General features: G+C 39.1%; 1 protein-coding gene across 1 annotated transcript in view; it reads left to right on the top strand.

Moving 5' to 3' along the window:
• Positions 1–12,500, top strand: part of LOC137649947 (protein O-mannosyl-transferase Tmtc3-like) — a 496,566-nt gene that overhangs the window by 108,556 nt on the left and 375,510 nt on the right. The window lies entirely within an intron of this gene.

Below are 12,500 nucleotides of genomic sequence, written 5' to 3'. Positions count from 1 at the left end.
TTATTCATCTTTTGTCTTTTGACCTTTAAACCTTAGAAGGAACATGGATAAACTATCGAGGATATAGAGGAACTCTAAATATGATAAAATTATACTTTCTACTAAAACATTAAATGCTTAATTTGACACTGTAATTTTATTCATATTTTGTCTTTTGGCCTTTAAACCTTAGAAGGAACATGGATAAACTATCGAGGATATAGAGGAACTCTAAATATGATAAAATTACACTTTCTATTAAAATATTAAATGCTTAATTTGACACTGTAATTTTATTCATATATTGTCTTTAAGCCTTTAAACCTTAGAAGGAACATGGATAAACTATCGAGGATATTGAGGAACTCTAAATATGATAAAATCATACTTTCTACTAAAACATTAAATGCTTAATTTGACACTGTAATTCTATTCATATTTTGTCTTTAAGCCTTTTAACCTTAGAAGGAACATGGATACACTTTCGAGGATATAGAGGAACTCTAAATATGATAAAATTATACTTTCCATAAAAACATTAAATGCTTAATTTGACACTAATTTTATTCATATTTTATCTTTAAGCCTTTAAACCTTGGAAAGAACATGGATAAACTTTCGAGAATATAGAGGAACTCTAAATATGATAAAATTATACTTTCTATTAAAACATCAAATGCTTAATTTGACACTGTTATTTTATTCATATTTTGTCTTTAAGCCTTTAAACCTTAGAAGGAACATGGATAAACTATCGAGGATAGAGGAACTCTAAATATGATAAAATTATACTTTCCATAAAAACATTAAATGCTTAATTTGATACTAATTTTATTCATATTTTGTCTTTAACCTTTAAACCTTAGAAGGAACATGGATAAACTATCGAGGATATAGAGGAACTCTAAATATGATAAAATTATACTTTCTATTAAAATATTAAATGCTTAATTTGACACTGTAATTTTATTCATATTTTGTCTTTAAGCCTTTAAACCTTAGAAGGAACATGGATAAACTATCGAGGATATAGAGGAACTCTGAATATGATAAAATTATACTTTCTATTAAAATATTAAATGCTTAATTTGACACTGTAATTTTATTCATATTTTGTCTTTAAGCCTTTAAACCTTAGAAGGAACATGGATAAACTATCGAGGATATAGAGGAACTCTAAATATGATAAAATTATACTTTCAATAAAACATTAAATGCTTAATTTGACACTAATTTTATTCATATTTTGTCTTTTAACCTTTAAACCTTGGAAGAAACATGGATAAACTATTGAGGATATAGAGGAACTCTAAATATGATAAAATTATACTTTCTACTAAAACATTAAATGCTTAATTTGACACTAATTTTATTCATATTTTGTCTTTAACCTTTAAACCTTAGAAGAAACATGGATAAATTTCGAGGATATAGAGTAACGAGTTCACAAATCGACAAAATTTTGCATTATGATATCTCAGTCTAGTGGAGGAACCAATTATAGCTTGAACAACTGGATTGACACAGGACAAGACCAGGTAGTTGAGTTGGTGGAACTTCAAAAGTTCAAACTTGCTACGAATGCTTTTATGTTGAAGAGGCTGACATATGTCTCTTTATATAGTTTATATATAAAAGATCTGTTTTAATGTTGCTTCTGTTCTTGAAATGTTTTATTTCAATTGTTCATTACTTTTCTTGTAGTTGATTTATTTTTTTATTTCCTTTCCTTAATGGGCTATTTTTTCCCTGTTGGAGCCCCTAGGGTTACAACATCATTATTTTCCAACTAGGGTTGTAGCTTAGCTAATAATAATAATAATAATAATAATAATAATAATAATAATAATAGCCAATTTCTTCATATCCTGCAACCTAGCAGATTGCTAGACACTAAACCCCAAATCCTGGCGTCTGGCCTATACAGTAGAGAGCTATAATCTACTTACGCAGATACTAAGAGATACTAAGAATCCAAGAATGAAGCATCAGTTTATGAAAACATAAATTAAGGCACAATAACCGAGTAAGTTATTACTAAGATACAGGACAACGAAAGAGATACTAGAAATATTCATGACAAAAAGCTAAAAATTAAGTCTTATATTTGAAATATAATTACATATATATTTCTTATTTAATCAATTATTTTGTATATTCTTATTAAATACACTTTGATAATTAAATTGAAATTCCATGAACTATGGATATATGAAAACCATATTTTCCGACAAAAAATTAGGTTTTACTCTTAACTAGTAATTGTGACAGCGCCGAGTAAGGGTGTGAACTCAAAGGCAGATTGGAAACGACTGAGTTATATTATTGTGGAACACTCTCCTTATATACAAAACCTCAAGGCAACAGGACATAACAAGTTCACAAGACAGACAATATCACAGAGGAAAAACCAGACATGAATTTTCATGTTCGTTTTAGTGCTAGGGAAGAGCGAAGATACAAGCATAATATATACAAAAGGAATTATGTACAATTGTGAGAAACACGGTTGGTACATGGCTCCCCCCCTAAAAATGACATACTGTACATGTTAAATAGGGCGCCCTGATCTAGAGAGGCGAACTGTAGGCGGGTCATCTGGCAGAAGATAAGCAGGTTTTAGACGATCAATGGAGACCCAGTCTTCTTTGCCCCGAATGTTTAGGAGGAATGCTTTCGGACTGCGTCGGATCACAAGGAAAGGGCCCGTGTAAGGGGGCGTTAGTGGTGGCTTGCTGGTGTCGTTGCGCAGGAAGATGTGCGTTGCAGAGTGCAATTCCGTTGGTATGTGATGCTTCGCTGGGGGCTTGTAAGTCTGGCGGCATGGAGTAAATTTTCCCACGACGTGACTTATGCGCTGGAGATCGTCGGAGGAGGTTGTAGAAGGAAAAAATTCGGCAGGGACGACCAACGGGTCGCCATACACTATTTCGGCTGCCGAGACGTCGAGGGCGTCTTTAGGAGTGGTCCTTAGACCAAGGAGGACCCAGGGAAGCTGAGTAAACCAGTTGCAATCCTTGCAGCAGGACATCAAAGCTGCTTTGAGGGTGCGATGAAAACGTTTAACCATTTCATTGGCAGCGGGGTTGTAGGCCGTTGTCTGATGTAGGGTGATGCCCAGGAGATTCGCTAATGACGTCCATAATTGAGAGGTGAAAGTGGTTCCCCTGTCAGAAGTAATATGCTCAGGGATACCAAATCTTGAAAACCATCCAGAGAGTAAGGCAGATGTACATGAGGCGGACGTTGCAGTTTCCATGGGAATGGCTTCAGGCCAACGAGTGGAGCAGTCGATGACGGTAAACAGGTAACGATGTCCTTGTGATGTGGGTAGGGGGCCTACAACATCGACGTGAATGTGTGCGAAACGATGCTGAGGTTGAGGAAAGGTGCCCACTCCTGAATCCGTGTGTCAATGTACTTTGGAAGTTTGGCAAGAAGTACAGGCACGGACCCAATCCTTAGCATCCTTAGAAATGCCATGCCAAATGAACTTTGCCTTCAGCAACTGTGCAGTAGAACGGCACGAGGGATGTGAAAGGCCGTGGATGAGATCAAACACCTGTCGGCACATGGGAGCAGGAATCCAAGGTCGCGGTCTACCAGTACTGACGTCACAGAGGAGGGTGGTGTTGGAGTCTTCGAGGGGAAAATCCTCCCAATGGAGGGACGTGCAGGATGTCCTACAAGCTTGATACTCTGGATCCTGTCGTTGGGCTTCAGCCAGGGCGTTGTAATCCAATCCCAGTTGAACGGCAGCCAACGTGTTTCTTGACAGGGCATCGGCAACGGGATTCATTTTCCCAGGGACGTATTGGAGGGTGCAATTGTATTCAGCCACGGCGGAGAGATGTCGGCGTTGACGGGCGGACCAGGCGTCAGACTGTCGAGTGAAGGCGTGCACCAGAGGCATGTGGTCTGTGCGAATGACGAAGAGTGTACCTTCTAAGAAATGGCGAAAGTGACGGACAGCCAAGTGCACCGCCAGCAATTCTCGATCGAAGGTAGAATAACCCGATTCTGCCTTGGACAATTTTCTGCTGAAGAAGGCCAATGGGCGGGGCGAGCCTTTGACCACCTGCTCGAGTACTGCACCAATAGCGACGTCGCTGGCATCGATGGAGAGAAGGAGAGGAGCGTGTGGGATAGGAAAAGTGAAAGCCGCAGCAGTTGATATGGCCTTCTTTGCATTGCAGAAGGTTGCTTCTTGAAGGGGACCCCACTTCAGGTCCTTTGGCTTGCCCTTGAGGGAGGCGTAGAGGGGAGCAAGAGTGGCGGCAATGGCTGGCAGAAAACGGTGATGATAGTTGATCATGCCCAAGAATTCCTGCAGAGCTTTGACGGTCGAGGGCGCGGGGAAATTCTGAACGGCTGCTACCTTCTCAGGGAGGGGATGGACTCCTTCAGGAGTGATACGGTGCCCTAAGAACGACACTTCGTTGGTGCCAAAGGTACACTTGTCGTACCGGACTACAAGGCCGTTTTGTTGCAGGCGGTCGAGCACGATGCACAGGTGACGGAGGTGTTCCTCTTTTGAGGAGGAGAACACAAGTATGTCGTCCACATAACATACACAGAAAGGAAGGTACCCTAAGATGCCATCCATGAGACGTTGAAACGTTGCCCCAGCATTACGAAGGCCAAAACAGGAGTAATTGAAGGTGTATGTGCCAAACGGAGTGGTGATGGCGGTCTTGGGGATGTCTTCTGGGTTCATAGGCACCTGATAATACCCCTTCAAGAGGTCGAGCGTAGAGAAAACCTTCGCTTTGTGCAGGTAGGAGGTTACATCGGCAATGTTTGGGAGGGGGTAGTGATCCGGTTCTGTTTGCATGTTCAGGCGCCTGTAATCCCCGCACGGACGGAGGGAGCCGTGTAAGGGCCCATTTTCTCCATTTCGGCGAACGTCTGTTTGGCGGCTGCCAATCGTTCCGGTGCCAGACGTCTGAATTTTGCGAAGACTGGGGGTCCCGTCGTCTTGATATGGTGATAAATACCGTGCTTGGCAGGAACCATGGGCGTTTGGCGAAGTTCTGGACGGAAAACTTCCGGGTACGACGTGAGGAGGTGGGCATAGGCATCCGTGGGTGCGCTGATGTGGAGAGCGAGGTTAGAGGGGGCGGGTTGAAGAGGTGTCGACAAGTACGAGTCTGCGTTGACCAATCGTCGGTGGGCGACATCGACCAGAAGGTGGAAATGAGAGAGGAAATCCGCACCGAGGATTGGCATTGTGACGTCAGCAACGAGAAACTTCAAATTGAATTTACATTTTCTGAACGATAATGTGAGGTTCTCGTAACCGTACGTGGGTATCGCAGATCCGTTGGCAGCTACCAAGCGGACGTCGGCAGATGTAGACAGACTACGTTGTGCCTTGAAGAGTTTCCTTGGCAAAAGAGAATGACAAGCACCCGTGTCTACCAAAAATCGCACGCCCGTTCCTGCATCCTGTAAAAAGAACAGATTAGAAACATGGGAGGCCACCGCCACAAGCGATGGCCTGCTTACACGTTTTTTGGCCACTGACAATCTTTGGCACATTTCTTCGCAGTTGCCCTGAATCTGAAGTAGTAGTAGCAAAACTGCGGCGGATGGGAGGTAGTAAGTGGCTGTAGAAGTCGTTCGTTGGGGCGCGAGCGATTGGTGGGTGGTGGGCGGCTGTGTCGCCGCTTCGGCACGTCACGGGGTAGGCATGTATGTCCTACGGCATTCATGTCAGCTTCGGTTGACGTTGAATAGGCATCCTCGTCATCAGGGGTGGAGGCGTTGATGGAGGTCTTGAAGTGGCTGTCCATAAGGGCGTCGGCTTTGGTCATCAAGTCCTTTATGGGTAAACTATCGACATCGGGTATGGCAGCGCGTACAGGTTCAGGTAAACGGCGTATCCAAAGGGCACGGAGTAGGTTCACCTCACGAGGAAAGCCGTCTGGGGCAGGTTGAAGGCGAGCGATACTGGTCATTTCCCTGAGTGCAAGCGAAGCCCTTTGGTCCCCCAACGGTTGTTGCGAGAGCTGAAAAAGCTTTGCTATACGGGCGGCTGGCGGCGGCGAGTACTGCTGCAGAAGGTATGATTTGAGGGCGTCATACGCTATTGGGGTGTCTCCTTGTTCACAAAGCCAGTCGGATATTTCTGGGAAGGTGTTCTCGGGTATCGCCGCGAGAACATAATCCGCTTTGGTGGTTGAGCGAGTCACGCCCCTGATACAAAAGTGTACTTCAGCGCGTTGAAACCAAGCAAACGCCTCTCCGGTGGCGAACGGTGAAAGTTTCAATGGGGCGGCCGCGGCGCCAACTGATGTAGTCTCCGTCATACTACCAACGATGGAGGGGCGAGGGAGGTGGGGGTGGAAGGCAGTGGGAGTGAGTCGACTTCCGGGGTCACCAATGTGACGGCGCCAAGTAAGGGTGTGAACTCAAAGGCAGATTGGAAACGACTGAGTTATATTATTGTGGAACACTCTCCTTATATACAAAACCTCAAGGCAACAGGACATAAGAAGTTCACAAGACAGACAATATCACAGAGGAAAAACCAGACATGAATTTTCACGTTCGTTTTAGTGCGAGGGAAGAGCGAAGATACAAGCATAATATATACAAAAGGAATTATGTACAATTGTGTGAAACACGGTTGGTACATAATACTATAGGGAAATTAGAGGTTGTTGTGGCCTGATTGGTAACGTCTATGCCTGGTGTTTGCCAGACGGGGGTTCGAGTCCCACTCAGACTCGTTAGAGCCTTTAGTGTCTGCAACCTTATCATCCTTATGAGCTAAGGTTGAGGGGTTTGGGGGGAGCCTATAGCTCTATCTCCTGAGTCATCAGCAGCCATTGCCTGGCCCTCCTTGATCCTAGCTTAGGTGGAGAGGGGGGCTTAGGCGTTGATCATATGTATATATAGTTACTCTCTAGGGCACTGTCCTGCTTGATAGGACAATGTCACCGTCCCTTGCCTCTGCCATTCATGAGCGGCTTTTAAATTTTAAAAGTAACATGCAACTCATGTCACACCCTAGAAAGACTGGCGATAGAAATGTGTTACTTATATATATATATATATATATATATATATATATATATATATATATATATATATATATATATATATATATATATATATATATATATATATATATATATATATATATATATATATATACATTTTATCAGAATACAATATCAATGTCATGATACATTTAAATAGATATCAACATACAATATCAAAGTCATGATACATTTAAACAGATACCTAGGCATTTATATCGTCGGACGTTGGCAGCACTATTATCATTAATAATTATAATAATAATATTACTATTATTATTATTATTATTATTAATATTATTATTGTTGTTGTTGATGTTGTTGTTGTTGTTACTACTACTACTACTCTTATTATTATTATTATTATTATTATTATTATTACTAGCTAAGCTACAACCCTAGTTGGCAATGCAGGATGCTATGAGGCCAAGGGCTACAACAGGAAAAAATAGCACAACGAGGAAAGGGAAGTAATGAACAATCAAATTAAAATCAGTAACATTAAAATAATTTTTTCGTATATATAAACCATAAAAACATAGAAAAAAAATAAGAGGAAGAGAAATACGATAGAATAGTGTGCACGAATGTACCCTCAAGCAAGAGAACTCTAACCCAAGACAGTGGAAGACCAGGGTACAGAGGCTATGGCACTTACTCGTGAATATGATTCAACACCAAAAATTAACCAAAGCAAATAAATTACAAATAACAAGCAATCATTGATAATAGGATAACTTGATGTTATTAAAAATTAATGTTTCACTGATGGTGGGCGAATAAGTTTGTTCGTAATTGGTCTTCAGTTCACTGGCTTCCTCGTCCAATCATATGCAACTGGCTAAACAATTATTATTATTATTATTATTATTATTAGTATGATGATGATTTTTATCATTATTATTTATTATTATTATTATTATTTGGACTAGCCAAGCTACAACCCTAACTGAAAAAAACAGGATGGTATAAGCCCAAGGGCTCCAAAAGTGAAAATAGCCCATTTAAGAAAGGAAATAAGGAAACATAGAAAACTAAGCCTGAGTATACTCTCAATCAAGAGAACTCTAGCCCAAGACAGTCGAAGATCATGGTACAGAGGCTATGGTATTACCCAAGTCAAGAGAACAATGGTTAGAATTTGGAGTATCCTTATCTATTTTCATGCTCTCTGCTATTTACTATATTTCATTTCACACTTGGATTTGTAGCATTCTTCTTCTCCTACTTAAAGATAATAATAATAATAATAATAATAATAATAATAATAATAATAATAATAATAATAATATAGGGGAATTAATACTGGCTACTTACTGTCAGGGCTAAGCAATGGTGAAATGATTATCGTTATAAAAGTATATTAAATACAAGAGCAATCAAAGACATTCGATATGCATCTGATCCAGAATTCGTATCCTGATCCAGAATCCGGATCCTGATTCAGAAGTCGGATCCAGATCCGGAAGCCGGATCCTGATCCTGATCCGGAAGCTGGATCCTGATCCTGATCCGGAAGCCGGATCCTGAGCCGGAAGCTGCATCCTGAGCCGGAAGCCGGATCCTGAGCCGGACGCCGGATCCTGAGCCGGAATCTGATCCAGAATCCGGAATCTGATATCAGAAACCGGATCCTAAACCAGAATCCGGATCCTGATCCAGAATCCGGATTCTGATCCAGAATCCTGATCCTCATCCAGAATCCTGATCCTGATCCAGAAACCGGATCCTGATCCAAAAACCGGATCCTGATCCAGAATCCGGATCCTGATCCAGAATCCGGATCCTGATCCAGAATCCGGATCCTGATCCAGAATCCGGATCCTGATCCAGAATCCGGATTCTGATCCAGAATCCTGATCCTGATCCAGAAACCGGATCCTGATCCAGAACCCGTATCCTGATACAGAATCCGAATCCATAAACCGGATCTGGATCATTACAAAATTCAGTGCAGTAGTCCAGGGCGTTAGATCTATCTGTGGTGAAAATTTCGTCAAAATTCGTTTAGTTTTGACTTAATCCTGTCTGCAGACACAGAAAAATAAATAAATAAATAAATATATATATATATATATATATATATATATATATATATATATATATATATATATATATATATAAACAAATAAATAAACAAACAAATAAACCGACTCAAAATTATAACATCCTTTGAAGAGGTAGTAAATGCTGCTGGTGCAGCTATTAACTTAAAAAAAATCCCTGTCATCATAATCTGTGAACACAAACTTCAAATAGAAGACCAAGACCATCTGATATATACACAAAAATACTGAAAATAACCATCTTCCCCATCGCTATCCCTACACTAAGGGGTCGGTTGCCTGCGGCGCCATCTACAATGACCTCTATCAAAGGCATCCTCTTCCACCAAACCTCTCCTCTCACTATCATCTTTCACATTATCTTTCTTATTTCTCACACTTATCCCTACACTAAGGGGTCGGTTGCCCAATGCCTTCTATCAAAGGCATCCTCTTCCACCAAACCTTTTCTCTCCATATTATCCTTCTTATTTCTCACCCTTATCCCTACACTAAGGGGTCGGTTGCCCCATGCGCCCTCTCCAATACCTTCTATGAAAGGCATCCTCTTCTCTCTATATCATCCTTCACGTTATCTTTCTTATTTCTCACCCTTATCCCTACACAAAGGGGTCGGTTGCCTGCTGCACCATCTCCAATGACTTCTACCATAGGCATCCTCTTCCACCAAACCTCTTATCTCCATATCATACATCACCTTATCTTTCTTCTTTCCCACCGTTATCCCTCCATTACAGGATCGGTTGCCTGCTATGTCATCCCCAATGCCTTCTATCAAAGGCATCCTCTTCCACCATTATACTTAACCAGGTTCTCATTGAAATTCATTAAAAATCTCAAAGCTACAAGTTTGAAATGAGAATAACATTTACTATCACAAAAGCAAAAACCTAAAGTTGAAGGTACGAAGCTGTTTGTCAGAATAACTGGAAATGACTCCAGACAAGGAAGGATATTTTGATATTTTTGTACAAATTTCACACGGCTTTATTGTGATATTAACAACGCATTGATCCTCTGTAATTATATTGTATGTATTATACAATATAATATAATTGTGTTACTATCACAATAAACTCTGAACTCCCTGATTCAAATTGACACAAACACTTGTATTTTTAGTGATAGTTAATTCAACGCTAATAAAATTCATTAACATTTACAAAAGATCTATAAGACTAAATAACTTTCAATTATGTGACATATCACCAAAATAAATGTTTCAAACACTCAACGCTCCACGCTAATGTTTCCAGTTTTCAACAAGCAATATTTGCATTTTTGGAAAATCAAGAAATCAGTAAGGCAGCTTTAACTGTCGCCACTCGGAAATTTAATCCGCGAATATGGAACACCGATGTCAGTAAATGGATTCTGGTGTATTTACTGATATTTGGTGATATCTTGAAGCGAAAAATTCTGTTCTTTCTGGAACCTATATTATTTCGACATATTCCTACAAAGAAAGGTACTATTATGCCTAAGGCTTTACACTAGTTTTGTTCTAAACACTATAGTGGAATAATTTTCCTCTCGTCTAGATGATGGAAATTTCCACTATCTTAGAAAAATGCTCCGTTATATTATTATTATTATTATTATTATTATTATTATTATTATTATTATTATTATTATTATTATTATTATTATTATTATTGACTTGCTAAGCTACCACCCTAGTTGGAAATACAGGATGCTATAAGCCCAAGGGCTCCTCGAGGGAAAAATAGCCCAGAGAGGCAAGGAAAAAAGGAAATAAATAAACTATAAGAAACGCAATACAAAATTAAAATAAAATATTTTAAAAACAGTAACAACATTAAAACAATAATCTCTCTTCATAGTTTTTAAGTCAGATCTATTTTAACGTTGTAACTGATCTTAAATTAATATATATAATCTTTTCATTACTTTTCCCATATAGTTAATTCAATTCCTTTCCTCACTGGGATATTTTCCGTGTTGGAGCCCTTGGACTTATAGCATTCTCCTTTCCCAACTAGGGTTGTAGCTTAGCTAGTAGTAATAATAACTAGAGGGGCACTCAGTAGAGCGCAGATCTCCGCCGTGGCAGCTTATTTTTCGACCTTGACCTTGATCTTTGACATAAACATGTATTCATTGGCGTGGATTTTCATACACTCAAATAGGAACCAAGTTTGAAGTGTCTAACAAAGATGTCCAAGAATAATGGATGATTACATGAATTGGACATTTTACTTGACCTTTGACCTTGATCTTCCAAAAATTTAATCCTTCCCACCTCAATATATATAACAGTTAATCCACTACTCTACGATTAAAATTGTGGCCAGGAAGCTGTTCACAAACATACAAACAGGGGGGAAACATAACCTCATTCCAACTTCGATGGCGGAGGTAATAATAATAATAATAATAATAATAATAATAATAATAATAATATGATTGCTACTAAACCTAACAGTTATTCCATTGAGGCCAGGAAGCTGTTCACAAACAAACATACAAACAGAGGGGAAACATTATCTCCTTCCAACTTCGATGGCGAAGGTAATAATAATAATAATAATAAATAATATGATTGCTAATATACCTTTCCGTTAGGATAACCGACCCAAGTCTTACGAACTATTCATCCAGGTAATCTAACAGCTCACAAATAGCAAAACTTGTTTTAGTTGTACAACATGAGACACTTCTGACGAACATGAAAGACGACATTGAATTTACATCACAATAAAAGTTGTTGTGTCTCTTATTGCCAAAATAAAGAAAAAAATAAAGACAGAAGGAGCGATACGGGGTGAAGAAAACTTAGTTCAAATAAATGAATAAAAGTTCATAATGAATAAAAAAAATTAAAGACAGAAGGCGCAATACGGGGTGAAAAGAACTTAGGAGTTCAAATAAATGAATAAAAGTTCATAATGAATAAAAAAATTAAAGACAGAAGGCGCAATACGGGGTGAAAAGAACTTAGGAGTTCAAATAAATGAATAAAAGTTCATAATGAATAAAAAAAATGAAAGACGGAAGGAGCGATACGGGGAGAAGAAAACTTGGGAGTTGAAATAAATGAATAAAAATTCATAATGAATAAAAAAAATTAACGACAGAAGGAGCGATACGGGGTGAAGAAAACTTAGGAGTTCAAATGAATGAATAAAAATTCATAATGAATAAAAAAAATAAAGACAGAAGGAGCGATACGGGGTGAAGAAAACTTAGGAGTTCAAATTAATGAATAAATATTCACAATGAATAAAAAAAATTAACGACAGAAGGAACCATACGGGGTGAAGAGAACTTAGGAGTTCAAATAAATGAATAAAAATTCATAATGAATAAAAAAAAATAAAGACAGAAGGAGCAATACGGGGTGAAGAAAACTTAGGAGTTCAAATGAATGAATAAAACAAAAAATAAA

Source organism: Palaemon carinicauda, chromosome 11 (assembly GCF_036898095.1).
Source record: "Palaemon carinicauda isolate YSFRI2023 chromosome 11, ASM3689809v2, whole genome shotgun sequence".
Lineage (NCBI taxonomy): Eukaryota > Metazoa > Arthropoda > Malacostraca > Decapoda > Palaemonidae > Palaemon > Palaemon carinicauda.
This window is presented reverse-complemented; position numbering and strand designations above follow the sequence as displayed.